This window comes from Myotis lucifugus, unplaced genomic scaffold, assembly GCF_000147115.1.
Source record: "Myotis lucifugus unplaced genomic scaffold, Myoluc2.0 scaffold_108, whole genome shotgun sequence".
Classification (NCBI taxonomy): Eukaryota; Metazoa; Chordata; class Mammalia; order Chiroptera; family Vespertilionidae; genus Myotis; species Myotis lucifugus.
Window position 1 is genome coordinate 633,890 of NW_005871156.1, and position 13,253 is coordinate 647,142.

Genomic DNA, 13,253 nt, shown 5'->3' on the forward strand with positions numbered 1-13,253 from the left:
CCAGCTCTGTCACCACTACCTCAGATCAGGCCCTCATCATTACTTACCCAGACCATTACAAGAGGCTCCTCCTTGGTCCCCTTTCGCCTTTCCAACCTATACTGTATAGCTCAGGCTAGAAACTACAAGAGTTATCTTCTCACAGTTGTTTTTCCCCCCACTAAATAAATACATATTGGCCCAGCAGGCATGACTTAGTAGTTGAGAGTTGACCTATGAACCAGGAAGTCATGGTTCGATTCTTAGTCAGGCACATGCCTGGGTTGTGGGCTCGATCCCCAGCGTGGGGCATGTGGGAGGCAGCTGCTCAATGATTCTCTCTCACCATTGGTGTTTCTACCTCTCTCTCTCTCTCTGAAATAAAAACATATTAAAAAATACATATTGAGCGCTTATCATGTCAGATACTATGCAGGGTGCTGGGGATATAGCAAAGAACAAATAGCCAGTCCCTGGCCTCCACCATTCACAGCATACAAAGGGAGAGAAAAAGTACAGGCCACAGGTAATCAAGACAGTGTGATAGGAGTGCTTGAGAACCCCTAGAAACCCTAGCTAAGAGGAGCTGAGCCTGAGGGGTGGTCAGGGAACACTTCCTGGAGGAAGCAACACTGTGAAACTGCTCACTGGGTAGGAATTAGCTAGGAGTGGTGGGAGTGTGTGGTGTGAAAAGCTTTCCTGGTAAGTTGATTATCTCATTTCCCCGCTTAAAGCCCTCTTCTGGGCTTCATCACTGCCTGTAGGATGAAGTCCAGGCCCATACCATGGAATACTACTGTTGTGGCCTTATCTACCTTTCCCCTGTATTCAGCCTGAGCTGCTTTCAGTTCCCCCAAACCTCGCTCACTCCCTCACAGCTCCAGGCCTTTGTATACGTGGTTCCTCATCTCCTCCACCCTTCCCACCCACTGGATTACCAGGCAGCTGACTCAGGAGACCTTCCCTGACCCTCCCATGTAGACTTTGTGGCTCCCTGTCCTGTACTCCCCCACCTGTGCATACACTTGGACTCCTGTGCACTCTGACATCATTAGAGCTCGAGCTATTCACATGTGCCTCTGACTTTGGCTTCTACTTCCAATGCAGGTCCTGCCTAGTTCCCACACCCTCACCCCATGAGCATTTTGGGCGTCCTCAGAGTGTGTGTCTCCCATGTGCTGGTGGATAAGGCTAGACAGTTACCACCCCCAAACCTCCAGCTATCTTTTCCCCTTCTCTGCTCTGTAACCTCCCTTTGCCCCTGCCACACCCCATGGCAATATCAGTTCTGCTGGACATTGCCACACCCATTAGGCACCCCACACCTACTGGGAACCACTGACACTCCTGTTGGCATGAGATCAGCCGTTCCACTGTAAGAGCAAGGCTATGGGGCTGATGCTATCCTCATTGCCTTATACAGCCATAGTGTATGGCCCCACAGATATGTCTGAATCACAAATACCACTCTAACTCAGAATTATCTCCTTTCCACTGAGCAAAGCTTTGTCTCTGGGGTAGTTCATGGTATCAGTCTCCTTCTCTTAGAAAGTGTTCTTTCCTAACAGGCCTCTTAGCCCCTCATGCAAATATACTTCCCAAGGTTCTGCCCACCAGAGGACCAGATAGGTGTGACCTGCATCAGCCTTCATCTCTAGCCTGGAGGCAAAAGATATATGGGTATTTATTTTTAAAAGTAGATTATATAGGGTGTCCCAAAATTCATGCAAGAAGTAATTTTGATAGAAAACACAGGTTTATAATTAAAAATTGTAACTTCTTTATTGATTCATAAAGTATACAGTATAGGGTTATGTATGGAATAGCACATCGGGTAAATGGCCTTCACGGCTTTGCTGGCACATACACAAAGCCGTGGTCTTCATTGGTCTTCATTGTCCCTGCTCCTGGGCCATAATTGGTACTTGGTAATGCTTATCAAATTGAAGGGATTGAAATCAAAGGGCAACAGATATTAGAATCTGATTCAATAAACCAAGTAAAATTAGGCTTTTATTTTTGTTGTTGTTGTTAATGCTCACGCAAAATTCAAATCTTGCGTGAATTTTGGGACACCCTATATAAGCAATATTGATTATAGCTTCATTGCTTAAAAATCCAAACAGTTAAAAATCCCCTTGCATCCCTCCCCTTATCCTAAAGCTTACCCTGCTGGTAGGCACTGTATTTGGTAGAAATGTCCAGACTTTTGCTCTGCATTTACACACATATGTGTGGCTGGCATAATATTTGAGAAATTAATCTCCACCCCCTCCCTAGATTTCCCCCTTTCCACTCTCAGGATTATGGAACTCATTTCCTCCTGAACTAGCTCCCCAGATTAGAAAATGGAATCCACTTTCAGGTGTCTTTGGCTTTGTGTGCCCAAAGTTTACTCACTTAAGGGAAACTTCGGGATTTGAGGAATAGCTCATCAAAGAAAAAGGATTCTCTTGCAGAGACTGGATGTCTTGACTAGAAACAAGATGGAAGAAGGAGTTCACCTGGAGTGGAAAGACCCCCAACCCTTTGAAGCCCTCCCCACCCAGACTGGCTGGGGGCAGGAAAGACAGGGGAGGAAGATCTGTGGTCTCTATCCTGACTTTTATCAGCTTATCTGGGCAGGCAGGAGTAAGACCCCAGGGAATGGTGGCTACGTGGTTGGGCAAGCTGTGGAGAGACATGTGATCTTGTCCAAGATTCCTGGCTGCCCACACGTGGCACAAAGCAGCAGAGGCTACTAGACCTGGCTTCAGCCAACTTCACAGCCACTTCCTCTTGTCCTGTGCCTGGCACTTCTCAGTGTTCTGGAAGACTTGTACACACCTGGAATTAAGTTTCCTGTTGGCAGGATGGAAGCTTAACATAAACATTGAGTTGACTTATAGAAACTAACATTTAGTTTCTTGCATACCTAAATTTGTGAACTGCGGTTTGTACTGTTCATGCGTGCCACGTTTGAAAAACAATTCATGATATATTTAAAAAATGTTCCCATAGCTGTAGATACAGATTTATGTTATTCTTAAATTTTTTTAAAATACATGCTCATAGTAGGAAATTCTAATAGTACTAAAGGAGAAGGCAAAAGTTTTCAGTCTATTCCCACTTTCTAGATGTAACTATTGCTAACAGCTCCTTGAGAGTTCTAGAAATTTGTTATTCAGATAAAGACATGTATCTATTCTACATAGCTCTTTTTATATACAAATACTCTCCAGCTATATATACTTATCTGCAACCTATTTGCTTCTTTAACAATTTGACCTTATTATTAAATAAATTGCATTATTTAAAGTAGATATAGTCCTACTTCATTTCTTTCAGTGATGCTCAGTATTCCATAGAATAGATGCGTCACATGTATTTAACTAGGTGATTGGCCCAGATTTTTAGCTACTATCAATTAAGGGCACAATGAACATAATAATAGCTAGCATTTATTGGCCACAGACATCTTTCTTTGCATATAGTCAGTCACAGAAGCCTTGTAACAGCACAATGAGATAGACCCTATTATTGCCCCTGCTTCATAAATGAAAGGACTAAGTCAGAAAGAGGTCAGTAACTCTCACAATCACATATCTGATTGGTGGTAGATCCGAGATTTGAACCAGGCAGTCAGGTCCCAACCCTGCACTCTAGAGTAGTATACCACCCGGTGCACCTGTGCTAATGTCTCTATATAGAATACATTTGTAGCACTGTACTTGCTGGGTCAAAATAAGTGTGTGTTAAATTTTAATGTGAAATGGCCTGAAGATTCTTTCATGAAAAGAGCAATATGTTTCTTTTAGTGCAGAGTCCACTTGTTTCCTGAGAAGAGATGGGCTGCTGCTCCTGTCTCCAGAGGCCTCACTAGTAAGGGCCTGTTCTCTGCCATGGCCAGGCCTTCATCTTTAAATTCAGTCTGGCCTTCTCACCCTCTGGGCTGGGCTGGGCTCCCAGAAGTCATGTCCTCTAACCAAGGCCACAGCCACAGGCTCCCGGAGAATTCAGCTCTAGCCTCCTTTTCTCTCTGTACCCTCTTGGTCTCTCAAGGTGAGGGTACCTCCCAACTAGAGGGCTGCCTTGGCCCCAGTTTCCTATTCCATCTTCAAGAAGAGAAAATGGCAGCCACCTGGAGAAACAGAATTGGTTATTCTTTACTTCCATACCTGCAGCTCCTACATCTAACCACAAGGGGCCCAGTGTGGGACCTCCGGGCCTAGATCCACATCAGACCTGGAGGTGGGCGGTCAGAGTGTGTGACATGGCTTCTCCCTAGGACTCTATCAGTGGTTCTGAAATCGAGGCAATTTTGTCCCTCTTCCCCCACACCAGCTGGGGACATTTAGCAGTGCTTGGAGATATTTTTGGTTGTCACAACTTCATGGGGGTTTGCTACTGGCATCTAGTGGGTAAAGAGAGGCCAAGGATACTGCTAAGCATCCTATATTGTACAGGACAGCTGCTCACAACAGAGTTATCCAGCCTAAAATGTCAGTAGTACTGAGATTGAAAGACCCTGGGCTACAGTGGGCAGACTGCCCGGCAAGTGGCTGTCACTGTGACTTCCTCTGTTTTTGTTAACAGTGGCAAACACGTCTTGGTCACCTAGAGTTTGCCACTGTTTGGAGTGTTTTACATCCTTTAACTCATGTAATCCTCACGAGTCTATAAGGCAGGTTCCACTATTATCACCCCATTTACAGATGGGGAAGCTGAGGCATGGAGCTCTAAAGTACCTAGTCCCAGGTTCCTGTGCTGGCACTCTAGGCTTGGCTTCCATGGAGCCTCTCCCATGTGCTCATGGTGAGTGCTCCAGGACTTCTCTCCTCTCTCTGCTTCTTCTAGAACCCTGGAAACACCAGGGATTGTTTATGTCTGTACAAGTAGAGAGAAAAAAGTAGTTGATTGGTTTTCTTGCCCTGATTCTGACTCCATTTCTGATACCTTTTGTATTTTTCTCTCCAAAGGGCTTAATTGAACTAAATACTGATTGCAGAGATTATGGACAACCATGACAATTTACTTGTTAAATTTGCATGAAAAAATTCTGTCACTCCTACAGTGGTTTCTCAGAGCCCTTTTAGTCTCTGAGCCTTCAGACTGAGATGCTTTTGAGTAGTTAGTTTTGCTTAGACATGAAAGCAAACTTTATCATCCAGGAGGACAAGGAGGAGCTGGTGAGTCAAGCTTGGGGCCAGGGACACAGGTTGTCTGCCCGCAGTTTGGATGAGGGGGGTGCATCTCTAAAGGAGGTCTCCAGCAGCCAAGATGGGAAGTTGTAAATGGGGTGAGGGTGGTAAAAGAAGTGGGAAGGGATCTGTTGGATCAAAGCCAACTTCACCCCAGAGGAAATACTTACTGGCTCATTAATTATAGGATGCCATAGGATTGGCTTTGCCTCTGGTTGTGGGCACAATAACCCATGCTTTAAACAGTCCATCACTCAACAGTAATTAGCACAGGACCAGACTGACAGGTGGCCCACAACACACAGTCTCAAACCTGACCTGGAACTGGGCTTGGATGCCACACCTGTGGAGCCAACCAACCCATGTTCTGGCAGCCCACAGGGGTACAGGCACAGAAGTGGCACATTCTTTCTTGGGCCATTTGCTGCGACCTTGCTATGTACTAGGCACTGAGAGGAACACAAAAGAAATGTAAGACACAGGCCATACCCACAGTGTAGAGAATTGAGGAGATAAGGTTAAGTTTAAAAAGTTAAAGAGCAGCACATGAAATACCATATATGTCACATATAAGGGATTTGGATGCTCAGAGCAAATAGGAGTTCTGGACAGGGATTCTCCACCAGGTGGATGGATGGTGGTGGTGGGGTTCTGTATCACACCTCCATGTTGTAAAAGAAGTAGGAAACACAAAGAAGAACAAAGAAAAAAATTAAAATCATACTAACTCTTGTCAGATACATATGTTATTATTTTGGTTATCTCCTTTAAGATATTTTTTCCTGTGCATACATATGAATATATACACATATACACATTTTGTTACATAAGTGGATTCATGTGACTTACATTTTTATACTTAGCAATAAATAAATTTCTTAGGATCTTTTGTATTTTATTGTGTACTTACTCTGATTTACCCGTAACTAATCCCTTGTTATTGCCCCTATAGGTTACTAACAGTTGTGGCCTATATAATACTATATCATACTCTGTGCACATCCGTATTTCTCCACATCTGTACTTTTATCCCTAGGACATAGTCTTTAAGTAGGATTACTAGAGCAAAGTATATGCATGCACACTTTGAACTGCTTTGATATATATCGACCATTTGCCTTCCAGAAAGGATATATCAACGCAGGCTCTTACCACCTGTCCTATGAGAGTATCTCTTTCACTACATCCTTCCCAACTCCAGGTATTATTTTTTTTTAAAATTACAAATTTGATAAGCAAAAACAGTATTTCATTGTGCTGTTTTATTTTGTTTTTCTTTTTTATTATTACTACACTAGTGGCCCAGTGCATGGATTCATGCACATTGAAAGGAAATTAATTAGAAGAAATATTTTAATATCACTATTCCCCCTTTCTCTATAATAGAAGTGTCAGCGATGAAAGAAAATTAGTAAAATGTATATGAAAATAATATGGTATAACAACAACAAAGAATGATATAACAACAAAAACATGATATAAAAACATTGATAAAAACAATGACTGATAAATTGATTAAACTTATTCTAATATCTCCCTGTATACCACATTAAGAGTAAGAAAACTTTCAGAGTGCTTGACTAATTTGCCTTGTGATGAAGTATTTACAACTTTAACCTCACACACTCTTCAAACTTGAGAGAAAGCAACAAATAACTGACCATGTCCGAAAACGGGTTCAGGTAGGAATATTCCTACTCTGTCTAGAGTTTGTCCTTGTGATTTATTAATAGTCATTGCAAATGCTGGCATCACGGGAAACTGTCTTCGAATTAATTTAAGTGGGAGGCCAGTGTCAGACGGGGACAGTTGTGCCAATAATTGGTCTTCAGACATAATCTGTCGATGCCACCACTTTCAGCTTCAGAATGTCAACAAAAACAACCAAATTCATGATTGACAATGACAGATCGAAACACACGTGTGATTGGCGCCAATGAGAGCTTTATATGTATCTCACATGTGCGAGTCAACTTTTATTTTTAGATTGCCAGTGCGTGTCATATGTACCAGATGGTCAGTCACTTAGCCTTTTATATATATAGATAGACTTTTTTTTACAGGCTAATTAGTCATTGGTGATTCTCTTTTGACAAATTGTTTATGTGCTTTATCTCTTTTCCTATTAGAAAGTATATTCCTGCCCGGCTGGCCTGGCTCAATGGTTGAGTGTCGACCTATAAACCAGAAGTAAACCAGGAGGTCACGGTTCAGTTCCTGGTCAGGGCGCATGCCCGGGTTTCGGGCTCGATCCCCAGTGTGGGGTGTGCAGGAGGCAGCCAATCAATGATTCTCTCTTACCATTGATGTTTCTATCTCTTTCTCCCTCTCCTTTCCTCTCTGAAATCAATTTTAAAAAAGTATATTTCTTTTTCATTTCATTTGTGCAGTATTTTATTATTATTTAGTGTGGTTTATTCTTTTTGTCTTATTGATTATAAGAGTACTTGATATATATTGAGGGTATTAACTCTATGTCTTTCTTTTTTTAAAAATCCTCAACCAAGGGTATTTTTCCCATTGATCTTTAGAGAGAGAGTGGAAGGGAGGGAGGAAGGGAGAAAGAGAGAGAAACATCAATATGAAAGAGACACATTGACTGGTTGCCTCTCGCAAGTGCCACACCAGGACTGGGGATTGAACCTGCAACCAAGGTTTGTGCCCTTGTCCAGGAGTCGAACCCATGATCCTTCAGTCCCAGGGCTGACACTCTAATTATTGAGTAAACTGGCCAGGGCTGTCTATTTTTTACTTTCGGTTATTTATTTATTTATTTATTGTTAATCCTCGCTCGAGGATTTTTCCATTGATTTTTTGAGGAGAGCTGGCTGATACCTTTATTGCTTTAGGGGGGAGGGGTGCTTAGGAGCTCTTGGTGGGAGGGCCGCTTCCTCTTCACCATCACGGGCTTCTGGCTGCGCAGGACGGCGCTGGCCCTGCGGATGGCGACCATGCACAGATCTGGGCGGTACTTGTTCTTGCGGATCATGTGCTGGATGCTGCTTGGTGGCCCGCGTGTACTTGTTGATGCTGGTGCGCACATAGGAAGTGGCCGGCTTTCGCTGGCCGGATCTCCACTTCATGATGACCATTACACCTTTGCCATCGGGGGCAGGCTCCATGCCCACCGTTTTGCAGTGAATCAGCCCGTTGTAGCCAAAGGAGTTTCGGGCCTTCAGGTTATTGGGTTCAGTGCTGTACCTCTGCTTGTTCCTCTTGATCAGGAAGCTGGAGCAGTTCCGCACGATCATCCATTGCAGGTGGGCAGAGATGGCAGCTCCTCACGCTGCTTCATTGATTTGGGGGGCGGTGGGGGGGAGAGTAGAAGAGAGAGGGAAAGACCATGAGACCCGACCAGGGCCTATGCTGGGGAGGAGCCTGCAACCAAGGTACGTGTCCTTGACTGGAATCAAACCTGGGACCCTTTGGTCTGCAGGCTCTATCCAATGAGCCAAACCGGGTAGGGCTGTATTTCTTTCTTTTAAAATATATTTTTATTGATTTCAGAGAGGAAGGGGGAGAGAGAGAGAGATAGATAGAAACATCAATGATGAGAGAGAATCATTGATCAGCTGCCTCCTGCACGCCCCCCTAGTGGGGATCAAGCCGGCAACCCCCGCATGTGCCCTTGACTGGAATCGAACCTGGGACCCTTCAGTCCCCAGGTGGATGCTCTATCCACGGAGCCAAACCAGCTAGGGCAGGGCTGTATTTCTTATATTACAAATACTTTGTCCTAGGTTGTCGTTTGCCATTTAGTTTTTGTTTACTATTTAAGCATTCATAAATCTAAGATGTCCATGTAGTCAAGGTACTCCATACAGGCTTTCCAAACCACTGGGCTGGAGGTGGCTGTGACTGGAAGCAGGGAGGCCCATGTGGCCCCTGTGCTGGCACAGCGGTGGCAGGACAAGACCTGCATCAGGGCCAGGCTGGAAAGGATTCAGCTGGGCAGATTCTAGCCGGAGTGGGGAGGTGATCAAGATGTGACTTGGGTGGGGAAGTGAAGAAGGAGGGGGAGTCTGGGGTGACTCACAGGATGCTGACCTGGACGACAAGAGTGAGCAGGTGGAGGGTGAGCCAGAATCAGGAATATAGGAAGCGGGCAGGGGGCAGAGATTGTTATAATTCCCTTTGGGATTGTTGATGGAGGCTCCTGCTGGAGAGAACTTGTTGGTATTTGGATCTCTAAGCCTGGCCTGGTTTCTGTCTTGTGTCAGCTCAGAAAGGCTTTTTCTGCTACAGAATTATATATGCACATAAATTTTCTCATAATACTTTAATGTTTTTGTTTTTTGTTGTTTTACATTTAACTTCTAGTCTAGAGAGAATTTGTGGTATTTTGGTGAATTGTGACAGTTAAGGATTTAACTTATTTTTTCTGAAGTCACTTATGATTAAAATATCTATCTTAAATACTACCTGTATCTTACAATTCGCTTCCATGTATATCTGGGTCTGCTTTTGGTCTCTGTGGTCTGTTCCAGTGAATTGTTTGTTCCATCTGTTTTGATCACATTTTCTTTAAATATATCTCAATAGGTGCTTGGATAAGGTATATATGTCATCATGCTTTTTTTTTTTTTCTTTCTCAGAATTTTCTTTGGTCTTTTAGGATAGGCTTCAGAATCATTATGTCAAGCCCTGCTCCCTTGGACTGCACAGTGGGAGCTGGAAACAGTTGACCCCAGTTTGGCTTGTTTAAAATCATAAGTACAAACATTCCAGAAGCTGGATTTGGTGGGGCTGGACTTTCCTCTTGGTATAGACATCACACGGACTGTTTAGGAAGAAGCCCCTCACTGCCATTGACCTCCACTTGGGGCAGCCCCCAGACTCTGGCCCAGATAGTCCTGTGGACCCCCAGAGCCCCTTTGTCCATACTGCTATGGCCACCATAGCTTCCAGCCATATCCGCCCCCGTAGCCAAGCCAGGCTTTACTGGATTTTCCTGTCCATCTTGCAAGGTCCCTGCCTGCAGCCAGTGTTTTCTCTAAGCCTGTTCTCCTCTAAGGATTTCCTATGGGTTCGATCTGGGGATCTTTTCCTAATCTGTTCTTAAGTGTGTTATTCCAGAAAGAATTCTTCATAATTGCCAGAATCATGATAGCTTTTGTGCATGCATGTTTTCCCTATTTCACATTTGTTACATTCTTTCTTATTCAAGTGATGTTTTCAGGATTGTTTTTATTGAGTAGTAATAAGCATATAGTAAACTCACAGATCCCAATCACCTATCTCAGTGAATTTTTCCATATGTGTACACTATATAATGACCACCCTGATCAAGGTATTTCTTTTCCAGAAGCTGTTGGTGGGAGGTTGGGTAGAGAGGGAAATCATGAGTATGCCCCCAGGATGCCTTATTTTTCTAGAATTATCTTTAAAGGATGTTAAAGAGTGAGCCAAATGTCAGGTCTGTACAGTGATGTGGGGAGCAAAATGGTTAAGAGTAGTGGGTCATGTTCCAATCCTCCCCCTTTATTAGCCATGGGACTTTTGTGCCTCAGTTTTAACAACTGTAAAATGGGAGTAAATAGATGATAGCTCCTACCTCACAGGGTTGTCATGAAGATTACATGAGGCAGTACATGTAAGTGCACAAAAAATTTTAATTGTTGTTTTTGTTGTTATTAATCAAGAGGAGGCGCGGCAGTGATTCTTAAAGAAGGGTATGCATCAGAATCACCTGGGGCACTTTTGCAAAATACACAAGCTCAACCTGGCCAGATGTACTGAGTCAGAATCTAGATTTTAAACTCCTCTCATTCTGTTGCTTATTCATGGTTAAGAGCCACTGGTCTGGAGGTGGCTATGAATGGAAGCAGGACAGCCAGTGGGTGGCTCCTGTGGTAGTGAGGGCTAGAGGGGATCGAGCAGGGCCGATTCAAGGCAGAGTGGAGAGGTGGCCAAGATATGGTGGCTTTGAGTGGTGGAGCAAGGAAGCGGCTGGGGGGGGGGAGAAAGAGTCTGGGGTGACTCACAGGGTGCTGACTGAATAATAGAGCGAGCAGGGGGAGGATGAGCCAGAATAGGAAATAAAGGAAGGGGGAGAGCAGTGGACCAGAGATTGTTATAATTCCCTTTGGGATTGTTGAGTGGAGGCTCCTGGTGGAAATCAGTTAGTATTTGAATCTCTAGGCCTGGGCCTGTGGTGTTTTCAGGGAATCACTGGTATGAAGGAGATAAAGCCATGGGCCTGGTCATTGAGTGAACATAGAGGACAGAAGAGGGCCAAGTTCACAAGCATCCACTTGTGAACCTTCACTCACTTCTTATTCTCTCTCTAGAAGTAGAAACGTGCTTCTTTCTCATGTAATAACCCCCTTGCTGAGGACTATGGGGGAATGAACTCAGCCTTCTCACTTAAAGATGAATATTGACTGTGGGTCACTTCCTTTCCTCATAAGTTTCAAAGTTTTCCACATCTTCTGATGGAGGGGCTTAGTCCTTATCCATCAGTATCCTCAGATGGGGCATTTAGTTGGGGGCAGGGTCCTATTTTCTGGCATCCCTTTACCCCCCAAGCTGTCACACATATTCAGCATCTGGTGGATGGCTTCTTAGACTATGACTCTCTTCAGATCCTGGAGATCCTACTCTTTGGTAAGAATTTCACTATCTCTTCCAGAAACATTTGCACTTAGAACTAGAGGTGTAATAGGACTAATGGAAGGTGTTGCCTTCCTGAGGGAAGGTGAACCTGGAATGGATTATTCATTTACTCACTCTAGAACATTCCTGTCCAGTAAACCTTTCTGCATTGCTGGAAATGTTTTTCTGGGCTATACAATACCATAGCCACAAGTGGCTGTTGAGTATTTGAAATGTGGATAGTGTAATTGAGGAACTAGATTTTTTATTTTTTGTTAATCCTGACCTGAGGATATTTTTCCATTGCTTTATTATTAGTATTATTTAGAATGTCCTTTCTTTAATCGGAGCAAGGCAATCATGGTTAACAGAGCATGATTAATATTTCTTATAACTATACCTAGCCCCCAACATTCTATTTTTGCCCCTAACATTTCCCCACTGCTATTTCTGTCATCTCATATCTATGAGATTAATTTTAGGTGAAAAGTCTCATCCTGCTGGACTCCATTTGCTTCTGGCTTGAAAGTAGTTCCCAGGGATGGAATACATTGAATGCAGGATTTTCCATTGCTTTTTAAGAGACAGTGGAAGGGAGAGAGGGAGAGGGAAGGGTGGGGGGGAGAGAAAAACATTAATGTAGAGAGACACATCAATTGGTTGCCTCGTGAACACCTACCAGGGCCAGGAATTGAACCTGTTTCCCAGGTACGTGCCCTTGACCAGGAATTGAACCTGTGATCCTTACATGCACGGGCTGACACTTTAACCATTTAGCAACACTGGCCAAGGTTAGATTTTTTATTTTAATTAATTAAAAGTTAAATTTAAATCGACAAAAGAAAAGCAGATACTATTAGGTTGCATTTACTGGATCAATGAGATATAGGGACACTGGGTCTGATACCCCACTCGCTGCTCCACTATCAATACTCCACAGAGGTACCTTTGAAAATGGGTCTTTGAAATCAAATGGGCTTTCCTTCTCTCACCTCTCTAGCCTTGGCCCTTGTTTTGCCTCCCCAAGGAGGCAGGTATCTACAGCCTCCCTCACCTGCTTCTCCCGACCCTTGTTTGCCCCACTCCTCCTTCCAAGGACAAGACAGTGCCTGTGCCTTTCCTTATGCCCTGCCACCCTCTTTCCCTATTTGTTATTCTGCTCATGCCACAGCAAACCCCACTTCCTCCAAGAAGGCTTCCCAGACTCCTGCGCCTTCCAGGTGAGGCAGTCCTAGGGCCCTGAACAGATTCCATTGGCTGCCCAGTTGCTGGTGGAGGTGCAGGGATAGATCTTAGGAAGATACAGCCGTAGGATGGATGTGTGTCAGCTCACTGCCCCTTAGACTTCCTTCTCCAGCTACATCTCCACTCCCTGGGAGAAAGAAATCTCATGTCCCGACTACCACAGACATACATACCGATACATAACACCGAAGCAAGTGTTTTGTAAAAAAGGTACTTGGCTACTTTCCATCCTGTTCCATTTATTTCTTCTAAAGA

General features: G+C 44.0%; 1 pseudogene; it reads right to left on the reverse strand.

Annotated features, from left to right (window-relative positions):
* Nucleotides 1-7,969: 7,969 nt before the first annotated feature.
* On the reverse strand, nucleotides 7,970-10,071 carry LOC102425982 (annotated as a pseudogene).
* Nucleotides 10,072-13,253: the final 3,182 nt, after the last annotated feature.